Genomic DNA, 12,557 nt, shown 5'->3' with positions numbered 1-12,557 from the left:
AAAACATCCCATGGCCTCTTCCACCTCTCTTGCTCTGTTGCTATGACTTTTGTGTTCCTGTGTTCCAGGCAGCATAGCTACAGGTGGTAGAGGCTTGGCTTCATGAACTACCGCTTGTAGGAGAACCCTTTAGGAGAGCTGCTTGATCCACATTAAACGTGAGAGCAAGAAATAAACCTATATTTGTTAAGCCCCTGACATTTCAGGGTTTGTCTCTATATCATAATCTACCTTATTTATAGAAATTAAAATAGATTTTTGATAATATTTAAATTATGTAAATGCTGATAATATACTTTGTACTAATGAATCACTTTTAGACTGGGAAGCCAGGGAAACAAGATTATTCTGTGTTCACATTAAGACCTCTTATATATGCACCCCTTCTTTTTCTTTTGACGACATGACTGCACCAATAAAGATGTCTTTGTTTGATGTAACATAGATGAATGCCACCTACAAAAAGGTAGAAACATCAGTCATACTCTTAAAAAAAAATCAGAGTATCATGGTTTTCATTGCCTTTAGTTTTCTGTCAAATAATCAAACCTGACAGTGTCATTAGAACTTTACATTATTAAGCCCTAGAAATATATTTTTTTGTTTTTAAACATCTAAACTATTGGGACACCTGAGTGGCTCATTCGGTTAAGTTTCTGCCTTTGGCTCAGGTTATGATCTCAGGGTCCTGGGATCGAGCCCCACATGGGGCTCTCTGCTTAGCAGGGAGTCTGCTTTTCCCTTTTCCTCTCCCTCCCACTCATGCTTGCTCTCTTTCAAATAAATGAATAAAATATATTTTTTAAATGTCTAAACTATCAATAATTACAACTTTTAATCATGTATTCAGATGGTATTCAGATGGTTGTGTGTTCATAATGTGTCTATAAGTAAGAATTTTTGACTGATTGTTTTTTGTTTTGTTTGTTTTGTTTTTTAACGTTATCCTTTTTTAAAAAAAAATTTTATTTGTTTATTCATGATAGTCAGACAGAGACACAGGCAGAGGGAGAAGCAGGCTCCATGCACCGGGAGCCCAATGTGGGATTCGATCCCGGGTCTCCAGGATCGCGCCCTGGGCCAAAGGCAGGCGCCAAACCGCTGCGCCATCCAGGGATCCCTGTTTTGTTTTGTTTTTAATGTGTATTACCTCCTTTGTTATTTGCTTAGGGTAGCTGGACTCCAAAATGATTTGCAGTTCATTTCGGGAAATTAAGCTAAAATTACACAAAATAATTAGATAATAATCAAGTTTAAAGGAAGGATAAAAAATAAACAGAGGTTAGATATGAATTTTATAGTCAGACAAGAAATAGTGTCTGTTGAAAAAAAGAAGAAAACAAAGAGTGTCTGTTGGTGAGGGGAACACTTATAAAGTCACCCTCAGCTTTAGTTTTCTTATCTGCAAGCTGAGATATTTGTATTATCATCAAAATTCTAAGAAAAAGTTAGGATATAGTGGATATAAAATTCTTAGCACATAGCAAGCTCTCAACAAATAGTGTGAAGGCATCATTTCCATCATTACGTGCACTAAGAAAATCAGAGAAGTTGGGTCTTGATAAAGGACTTAGCCACTAGGAATGAAATTCAGAGTAGTTACAATAGAATAGGAAAAGGTAGAAAACTAAAAATAAACAAGGGAAGGAGTAAAAGTAACAGAAAATCATAAAAAGAGAGTTTATGCATAATATAGAAGCATAAGCTTTGAAGCCAGAAAAAAGGAGGTTCAAATTCCATTTCTGTGATGTGGGGCAGTAATTTATTCTCTTTAAATTTCAGTTTGGGGACACCTGAGGGCTAAGTTGGTTAAGTGCCAGACTCTTGATTTCTCCTCGTGTCATTATCTCAGGGTTGTGAGATTCAGCCCTTTGTTGGAGGAGCTTGGATTTCTGGAGCCTGCTTGAATTTCTCTCCTCTCTCTCCCCCTCCCTGCTCTCTCTCTTCCTCTTTAAATAAAAAAAATAGAACAAAAAGACCCTTCAATTTTATTATCTCTAAATGGGAATAATATCTGTTATGGGATTGTTGGGATAAATAAAGCTATATATATATAGGGTAGCATGCATATATATATATATATGCATATATATTATAGTATATATAATACAAAATATTATATATGTATAATCTAATATAATGCCTGGCCCATGTTGGGTGATCAGTGCTTGAAATGGAAAAATAAAGACGTTCATAAATAAATGGTGAGCAGGGCCTTAAAAACTACATAGAGAAATTAAATCCTTTCATTTTGGTAGGCAATTCCTACTTGTACAAAATGTAATATCACCATGGCAACAACTTCATCCTACGTAACAAAAAAAGAGATTTTTTTGGAAATTATATAAACAAAACATGAACATGGGGCACCTCTGTGGCTCAGTGGTTGAGCATCTGCCTTCAACTCAGGGTGTAATTCCGGAGTCCTGGGATGAAGTCCCTCATTGACCTCCCCCCAGGGAGCCTACTTCTCCCTCTGCCTAGGTCACTGTCTTTCTGTGTCTCTCATGAATAAAGAAATAAAATCTTAAATAAAAACAAAAACAAAACATGAACTTTAGGAATGATAAAGGAATCCAACTCTGGGAAATGGTATAGAAAGTGAAAGTGAAAGTTACAAAAATGAAACTTTACACATCATGAGTTAGAATACATGAGTGCATTAGCACACACACACATAAGTAAATTTAAGCATATTTTAGTACCTTCAATACTTTACTTGGCAGATGGAGCAGTGTTGGTCTCTGATTAGGTTATGTTTAGTGGGCATGATATGTAATAACTCAAATGGTTATAATACCAAGTGTCCGATGACATTTCACAGAAGTAAAACATAAGCTGTATCAAAATGCTTAATAAGTGATAAAATTAATAACTTATTGTAATAAATGGAAACTGCAGAAGAAGTCTTTATGGAAAGGTTCACTTATGAAGTAAAAATTGCAAAGAACTTTTAAATTTTTTTTAATTTATTTATGATAGACACACAGTGAGAGAGAGAGGCAGAGACACAGGCAGAGGGAGAAGCAGGCTCCATGCACCAGGAGCCCAACGTGGGATTCGATCCCGGGTCTCCAGGATCGTGCCCTGGGCCAAAGGCAGGCGCCAAACCACTGCACCACCCAGGGATCCCTGCAAAGAACTTTAAAATGTGTTTGGACTTTAGTCAAAGCTAATGATGAGGGTGAAAAAAAATTTAAGTAGGACAGATGTCATCTGATATCTACTGTAGAAAGATTATGTTGATGATGATAAAGGAAAGAAATGAGACTATAAGAACATAGAGGAAAGGTATCTAGTTAAGAAGCCGCTGCCCTAATTTGTCTATAGAAGATAAAAGAATGAGCTTTGTTGTGGTGAAAACACAGGGTGAAGACAGATATGAACATTGCAGAGGTAGAGTGAATGGAGTTTGAAGACAAAAAAAAAAACATGGGATGGTGGGTGGCCATTTCTAGGAAGGGAGTCAGATTCATCAGAGAAGTTAACATCATTCCAGAGATCTCCCAGGCTGTTTTGTCCTCTGGCTTTGAGAAAAAATAAAATCACTATTTACCATGGAATACTCTCTATTAGGTTAGCTAAAGATACTATCACAAAAGAGAGCTAAAAAGTCAAAACTCATAAGTTGGATCTCTTGGGTTTTGCTTTCAATGATTAAATTCCATATAATTCCGTATATGTATTATTGTTTACTGGTGTTTATCCCCTGCTGCCAGAGTCTTAAAATAATTTGATTAGTAATTATTATGTCCACCAGATAGAAAGGGAGAGAGTGGTAAAATGAAAAATTAGTTACCTTGGCTACTTACCACCAATATTCTGAAAATAAGTTAATAAGGTACTGTAAACCCCCATTAATAGACAATTAAGAGATGAATGCTGGTAGTGGTTTACCGTATTGGATCCTGGGAAACCTTCACAACCAATACTTTTGTTCACTTGAACTTAAGATGTCAACATTAATAAGCATTACAAGTTAGAAAATGGTCAATTGCTCATTCCTTGTACTTGTAGCAATATAATTCTTACACATGTAAAAATGTGAGATTCTTCTTCAAAGCTTATCCCTTTGTAATAAATCTCATCTGAAAATTATGTCCCAAACTCAAGAAAAACTTGAGGAAAAATATTAGAACATTCATAGGCATGTATATATTTTCAAACATTACATACATTTTTATAACATAATTTTACTTTATAAATCAATTAATCATTGCCAGCTTAATATATACTATAGAAATAGTATGTATTTTCCCCAATGGATTATTTATGATGAAATAATGTAATTTTGTTTGGAAAAACACTGCTATTTGAAGAAATAACATAAATAAGAAGTAAGATGGAAGTTAAGCAAATATTCACCAGCACACTTCTTAAAGATCACTCTACCTAACTTGTAAAATTCTTGGTTTTTCGGGATGAACAGCAACGAGACCTTCATGAAGGATGATTCTATTAGCTCCCTGGGTCATGACAATGTTAATGGGGCAGGGGATATAATACCGAGTTCACAAGCTGTTCCTTCATGGATTTTTGCCATTGCCTCACAAACCATCACCCATTGAATTAAAAGTCTTTATTACTTCAGGAAGCATATATTTGCCCCAGGGATGGGGAGATTTAAAATAACCCAGCAAAAATAAGAAAGTTAGTGGAGAATCTAAATGTATTTCTTGTAACTCAGAGCAAGTTACCACTTTTAAAATGTCATTTGATTTTTCAATCATATACATTTTTGAAAGGAAAAAAAGGAGTTTTCTGAGTTCAAAAAGCTTAGCTTGGAATATCAAAAGATGTGGGCCATCACGTAATGCTTAGATGACAAAATAAGGATGTGTAACTTTACAAAATCTGGCTTTCCTTCCCCCAGAACAATGAAGTAGACTGATTGGCAGGATGAGAGACAGCTGGGAGCTGATGAGTAAGAGTGAATGATTATATTTTAAAATTTGAGAAATGACCTCACCACTTGGCTCCCCCCACTTCTCTGTCTGTGACAAAACTGTGTATAAGCTCATGTTCCAAAAAATGTGTAGGAAACAGAGCTACCTGCATTGCATGCTATGAAAGATCATAAATTCTGAAAATTTTGTTCTAATAACACATAGAAACAAGACTTAAAAATGCAGCTTTGGGGCAGCCCGGGTGGCTCAGTGGTTTAGCGCCACCTTGGTGATCCTGGAGACCCAGGATTGAGTCCCACGTCAGGCTCCCTGCATGGAGCCTGCTTCTCCCTCTGCCTGTGTCTCTGCCTCTGTGTGTGTGTGTGTGTGTGTGTGTGTGTGTGTGTGTGTCTTTCAGGAATAAACAAATAAAATCTTTTTAAAAAATGCAGCTATGATCACACTCCCATGCTGATAGACTAATGTCCCCTCAACTTATTGCGTGAATTATTAGTGAATTTTAAAAAGTAAGCAAATGACATAATTGATGACTCCCTGGGCAGAAGAACTCCAAGTTTAGGAAAAATTGGAAATCTCTTCTCAGTTATTTCTGCCATTTATGCTGTTTCCCTAAGGAGAGACTACAAAAGAGAGACATGCTGCCCATTGGGTCACAAGGGGACTGACAAGAAGCAGTTCTAACACAAAGATGAGATTTCCTTCCGTGGAAACTCATCTCTGGATGTTGTTTCCACGTGTGGATTTGAGGCTGCAGCAAGAGGACAGACCCCTTGAGAACAGATACAGAGCTGTAAAGTCACTCCCAACAAGGACCCAGAACTTCCAAGTCAGGATGGAGACTAGAGCAATAATTATGGTCTCCCCTAACCTCCTAGTCACACACGCAGTTTTGAATTTGAGGAAGAAGGCGAGGAGGTGGAAGGAAATTACAGAAAGAGAAAGAGAACCAAAGAGGAAGGAGACCATGCAAAAACCGGGAAATGGGAGTGGGAGGCCACGTTCGGTGGCTGTGAGCGCCTCTGCCTCTGACTGCATGTACCTACCGGTGTCTTTCCTGGCCCAAGGTTTCTTATAGATGGTGTATCCAAGCAGCAATGCAGTAATGCCAGACAATTGCAGTAATTTATTAGGTCCATAATAATGTGCATTTTCATTAGCTTCGTATTAGATTCAGTGCTCGTGACTTGGAGTGCAAAATGCAGATGGCGAGTTCCTTTGAGAAGGCGCATTGTTTTGTTGCTTAATGTTGCAAAATGAGGATGTATAGTGAATTGTGTGTAACACATAATTACAGCTTATTTACTGTATTTAGCACTGAGCAGTGTACAACAGATGGGAGCATCTGAAGGAAACCAGGAGAGTCTTTTATGAGGCACGTGCCATAACATGTGTAGAACTAAATTTATAAACTAGAAGCACAAGCACTTTTGAATAGAAGTACTAATAGATATTTGACTACAGTGACAAAAATAATCTTCCCTCTAATGAAAATTTTCAGAAGTTCCATCAGGCCAAAGCTAGATAAGAATAAGGGATATGGAATTTTGCAGCTCCTGCTGTTTTTTTAATTAATTAATTTATTAATTAATTTATTTATTTTTCATTAGGGAAAAAAGGAGTGGGGAGAAACAGTGGTATTTAGCCTCAGGGAACACATTTCTGGAACCTGTTTACAAAGAATACTCCAGCAGAAGAACTAACAAATTGTAGCTACATTGTAAGACATCAGAGGTTTATATTTTATTCACTTATTATTCAATATAAACCATTGTTCATAGTCAAAAGAAAAGTCATCCTTAAGCCTTTTATCAGAATTGCTCATAATGTTATTTAGACACAGTGCCAGCATGTCTTTTTAAGATTACCTTACAAAGCATATGTAAAATTCGAGGCTGTCTTTGAAACAGGGTTAAAAGTGATTTAGGTTTTATTCCAATATATATATACCTCATGGAAATGGACTCCTGTGTTTTGCCTGTATATTTGAAAATAACTGAACATGAAAATAATTCCATCACTTTCATCTACCTCACGTTCATAAGAAAAAGAACAAATATTTCTAATTATTTGATGTTTGGGAAGAGTGTACAATGAACCTTTTTATTTTGTGGTTATGACATTTGAGTAATTTTGCAGATATGGCATTTGAGTAGGTTTGCTGCATGTAAAGAAATGCTTTAAATGAAGTTTGGAGCAGTTGCATTGCACTATACCTACTTAAAAAAGAGTCTTATTATTAATTTTGTTTCCATTGCCTCACCTCACCCACACACAGCACACAAACCCTTATTACAAGCCCTTAACTTTTGATAGTAATGGAAGAAAAAGTCATAAAACATCGAATCCTTTATTTCATTTTGCTGAAAAAAATACCTGGGAATGTAACAACCATTCATGAAAACTTCTTTGTTGTCAAGGGCCAATTGAACAAATCGAACTGTATTAATTACAGCCTTAAATCACTCTCCCCTGAGTTCTAACCTTGTGTAATTCTTACACAGCAGGCCTACTGGAATGATGAATGGGCATGTCAGACTTTAACATGCCCCACACAGAATTACTGATAGCTATCCTCTTCCTCCCCATATTTACTTTGAACCCTCACCACTTGTTTGGCTCATGATTCCTTCATTCCTCCTGTCCTTCCTTCCTTCCTTCCTTCCTTCCTTTCTTCCTTCCTTCCTTCCTTCCTTCCTTCCTTCCTTCCTTCCTTCCTTCCTTCCTTCCTTCTTTCCTTTTCCTTCTTTTCCTTTCCTTTCCCATCTTTCCATCCTTATTTATTTTTGTGTAATTACAAGTTGAGACACAGCATAAAACATTGTACATTGATACTCTCAACACACATGTGTGAGAGTTCTGCAGGGTTTATCCAGCATTATGCAATAAGAACTTCCTGTGATAACTGAACTAGTCTATAAATTGTGCTGTCAAATAAGGTGGCTACTAGCACTTGAAATATATATAGTGAGACTATGGAATACAACTTTTTAAAAATATTTTTTATTTATTCACTTGAGAGACAGAGAGAGAGAGACAGTGCAAGCAAGTGAGAACACTAGCAAGGGGAGGAACAGAGTGAAGAGGGAAAAGCAGACTCCCTGCTGAGCAGGGAGCCAGACTTGGAACTGAATCCCAGCACCCTGAGATCATGACCTGAGCCTAAGGCAGACGCTTAGCTGAGTGAGCCACCCAGGCAGCCTATGGAATGGAATTTTTCATTTTATTGATTTTAATGTAAGTAATTTAGTCACACGTGGCTAGTAGCTAATTTATTGGAGAGTGCCAGTAAATTCCAAAAAATGTAAATGCTAGGTAATCATTTATGCACATTTAAATATTAGCTAATGTTGAATTGCTGTACAGAATAGACTTCAGTGTTTGTATGCAAGTATATATTCAATTATCTCTTTTCCCACCTCCTTGATGGGAAAAGTTAATATGTATATATTTGTATGTTTATTATATATTATGTTCAATGTATTATAAAAATATCATTATAGTATGATACATATTAATATATATACACATATTTACTGGGAAGTAAATAAAACATGAAATTATCAAAATGCTATTTATAACATGAAAAAATAGAATAATACAAAATATATAAAATATATGTATACTATTAGAGATTATAACTTTTTCATTTACTATATTTTTAATTGAGTGTTGCTATTGGGTAGAATAATGTTCATTTTAAAATACAGATCTCCAATACACATGATGAGTTACAGAACTGTGAGCTAATAAAGTGGTATTGTTTTAAGCCATTAAGGTTATGACAATTTGTTATACAACAATAGAAAACTAATGCAATTACTTGTTTTTCCTTTGATGCAAATATGTCTAAAACCTTATAATTATGTAAAATCTTTTCTTTATGATCTTAGCAAATATATTTGTCAAATTAAGGAAGTTTTTTTTCTGTTTTTCATTTATGATCATTTAAATTAAAAATCAATGTAGAAATATGTTTAAGGTTTTTTTCTACAACTGTAGTATTATTATATACTGCTTATTAATATGCAACTCTGGATGTTAGTATTGTTAGATTTTCTAATACTTAATCTTTCTTGCATTTCTGGATCATAATTACTTGTTTTATTATTTTATATTAAACTAAATTTTTGCTTGCTACTAAACTCTGGAATCTAGCTATGGTGCATATATATTCTTATTTTTATATTCTTCTGAACATTGAATCATTTTTAGGGGATGGGCAGAGATGCTTAGACAGTCATGCTTATGTTTGATATCCTCTCAAGAAGTTGTCTATTTGCTTTTAAAAGTAGATTCTACTGAAGGACCTTGAAGTAGATAAAAAATGTTGAGATATTGTCACAGGTATGTTCACCAGGAAGGAAATCAAGGGAGAGCTGATCTTGCAGTCTAGCATCTGCTAGCATGTTCGGAAGAGTAGGGATGAAAGCAGAATCAAGAGTGAAAGAAGCAAAAGTACTGTGCAGTCCCAACAGCAGGATAGGCTGGGGGCATTCTGGACTCAGAGTTGGCCTGAGATGATCACGCTTCTCCATACCTGTGTTGTTTAGTCATTGCACAGGGGTCATCCTGAGAAGGGACATAACTTTGGGTAGGGCAGCCCTCTGCAGATAAGATAGTCCATGGAGGGTCTGATCGGGGGAAGCTGTCTGCTGTGGACACTCCCAGAAGCTGGGGTACCAGGTCCTTCCCTGAAGAGAGAATTGAGTTGTAGCCACAGTATCTCCCATGGATGTATATGTAGGGATAATGAGAAAACTTCCTTAGTCCTGAAAGACCTGTTTAGTCTGAGGCAGCAATGATTTTGGCTGACTTCTGCGGGATGACTAGATACTCCAGAACTATCTCAGATACGTTAAGAGGGACCTTGCATATGACTGTAGATATTAAAAAAAAAATAGTATGCACTGCTTTGTAATCACATATCTAAACCAGTTAGTGGAAGTACTTGCAAAATAACCATTAGACACGTCCAGTGTTAGAGTTTGTCTCTTTTCTGAAGCCTGCTAGGCTGATCATTGGCCAAAATAACCGAGCCAATAAGAAGATATCTGGAGCCAGAATATTTCAAACTGCAGATTTTGTAGAAGAGTGAACACTCTCTGGTACCTGAGGTTTCAGTTTCAACAGTGCCTGCCTCTTCCAGAGCCACTTCTAAGCCTTTTAGACTTAGAAGGTATAGAGGGAGAATGTCAAGGTTAGTTCCTCATTTCTTTGCTAATCTTAACTTTCTCTTTGGCCCAGACCCAAGTGTTTAGTGGATAAAGAGTTTATTCTGTTTAAACTAAGATTTTATTTGAAAAGAGGAGAGAAATCAGAGAAAATTTGGTTTATACTAGCCCTACATCCAAGGAATCTATGGAAGAATAATACGCTTTCTCTTTTAGGAGGTAACGTTGATGTAAGGGGGAGTACAACATAGGAATGGGTTATGGTTTAGCTATAAGCTTATAGTCCACAGGCCAAAGCCTTAAGTCTCTGTTAATTTGGTGGAAGATTTCAGACCAATTCATTTCACTGGATTTCATGTAACTGGATTTATTTTCCTAGTTTCCCAAAATAGAAATATAAACTATATTGCTAAGATTTATATCATGATTCTACACTATTCTTTCCCTTCATTTAATTCAAAGAACTTTTCATATACTATCTCACTTATTTGTATATCTTTAGAAGTGGCATCTCTTTCATTAAAGCCATTTGTTGATGGATACATGTGAGGGATAAGGAAGTAAATGAATGACCTCTTTTCAGTGTTTTAATGAAAAATATAGCCTGGATTGAAAGTTCAAGCACTTTGGATGAAGGTACACACATTAGTCACACCACTAACATTTATCTCCTTTTAATTTCCTGATTGTCAAAGGAAAAAGTTTGGTTCATTAACCTTATTATATCTATTTTGCTTTCATAGTTTTCTTATTAGTAGAAAATATTTTTGATTTGATGACTGACAATTTCTTCCCTTCACATTTTAACCCTTCTTGCTCAGCTCTCAAGTTTCATCAAATACAAATCAAATACACATCAAATACAAATATGACTTGAAGCTGATACTGCTGAAAAGTAAAGACATTCTCTTTACTAGTGTAAAATCACTCCTGTCAACAACTGAAAACATCTGGAGTCCTATAAATTTTACCTTTCAAATAGAAAGACTTTACTTAAATTGGATTGCTAAAAGTATAAATAGGCAATAAGTTTAAATTGTTAATGATATCCCTAACTTTAATTTACGATATGACAATGATTTATATTTCATTTTTTCAATTTTTTTTAAGAAATTGGATATAGGGGAGATTCAGTATTTTTAGGAATCAGAACAACCTTGGGTAAGATATTCTAAAAGAAAAAATAAGACTGTTAAAAAGACCATTGCACTAGAAGCCTCCCAGAATAAGCAGGAATGTAGGTTATGGCATTTCCCCTTAGGTTGGTGCACTGATATACTGTGTATTGAGATACACTGTAATACAGTGAAGTTTGGAGGTGAAATGCTTTCAGTCCCCAGTATTTAGAAGAGATTAGATTATCAGTTTCTGTTTAATTAAACTATCTCTGGACAGTATTTGGCTTTAACCTAAGGTATACATACCTCTTTCCAGTGTCACTCCATTAAACCATGGCCTCAGCCATTAGATTCAACTGAGAGAACGTATGTGAAAATATATTCTGTACATAAATGTACCATGCCAGTACAGGGATTATTATTTACGTTGTTCTACCATACGATGCCACCCTGACACACTCTTTCAGAATTAGACATTCGCTAAGAGCACATAATTCTAGACATGAAGACTCAAACTTTATTCCTGCCTTGGAGAATTCCTTTGATGGCTTAGCTCCTCACCTAGATTTTTCTTTCCAGAAGTTAAAATCCTGCACTTTCTAGAGAAGTACTATATGTCTTAATCCCTCACTGGGTATTAAATTAAGGGTAATAATTACAACAAAAACTGATTAAGAAAACATGCCGGAGTTCTTGGGTGGTTGAGTCTGTTAAGTGTCCAACTCTTGATTTCCGCTCAAGTCACGACCTAAGTGGTCATGAGATCAAGTCCCGCATCAGGCTCTGCCCTGGGCATGGACCCTGCTTGAGATTCTTTCTCTCTTCCTCCACCCTTCCCCACAACCCTTGCTCACCAGCATGGACATGCTTTCTCTCTGTGCCTAAAGAAAATTTTTAAAAATTTAAAAAGAGAGAGAGAGAAACAAGAAAAGAAAATGTTCCAGTACTTCTCTGAATTCTAAGACAATATGCCACTTGTATTTGCTTTATTTAGTTTTTACCTCCATGCTCATTACCTATTTCCCCATTAGTTTTACACAGCGTGGCACTTTCTTTTACTTTACCCATAGGATTTATTTCCACTTTGGAATTTTCTATGTGTTATAGGGAAAGCATCTTTTGAGGCTTCATCAAAATCTTTCTCAAAGACTATCTGAATAGATTAAAACTGGAGTTTGGAAACTCTGCTAGTAGGGATTGGCTGTCCATGTTTCAAAGTATATTCCAATATTAATAAAATTAATTGTTAAGCTAGAGTATCTTCCAGCCCACATCCAAAGCCTCCAGCCCATCATTCCAAGTATAAACTCTCAGCATGGTTTACTGATCTATAGTATCTCAATATTAACTAGGTCCATCGC

This window comes from Canis lupus, chromosome 18, assembly GCF_048164855.1.
Source record: "Canis lupus baileyi chromosome 18, mCanLup2.hap1, whole genome shotgun sequence".
NCBI lineage: Eukaryota > Metazoa > Chordata > Mammalia > Carnivora > Canidae > Canis > Canis lupus.
This window is presented reverse-complemented; position numbering follows the sequence as displayed.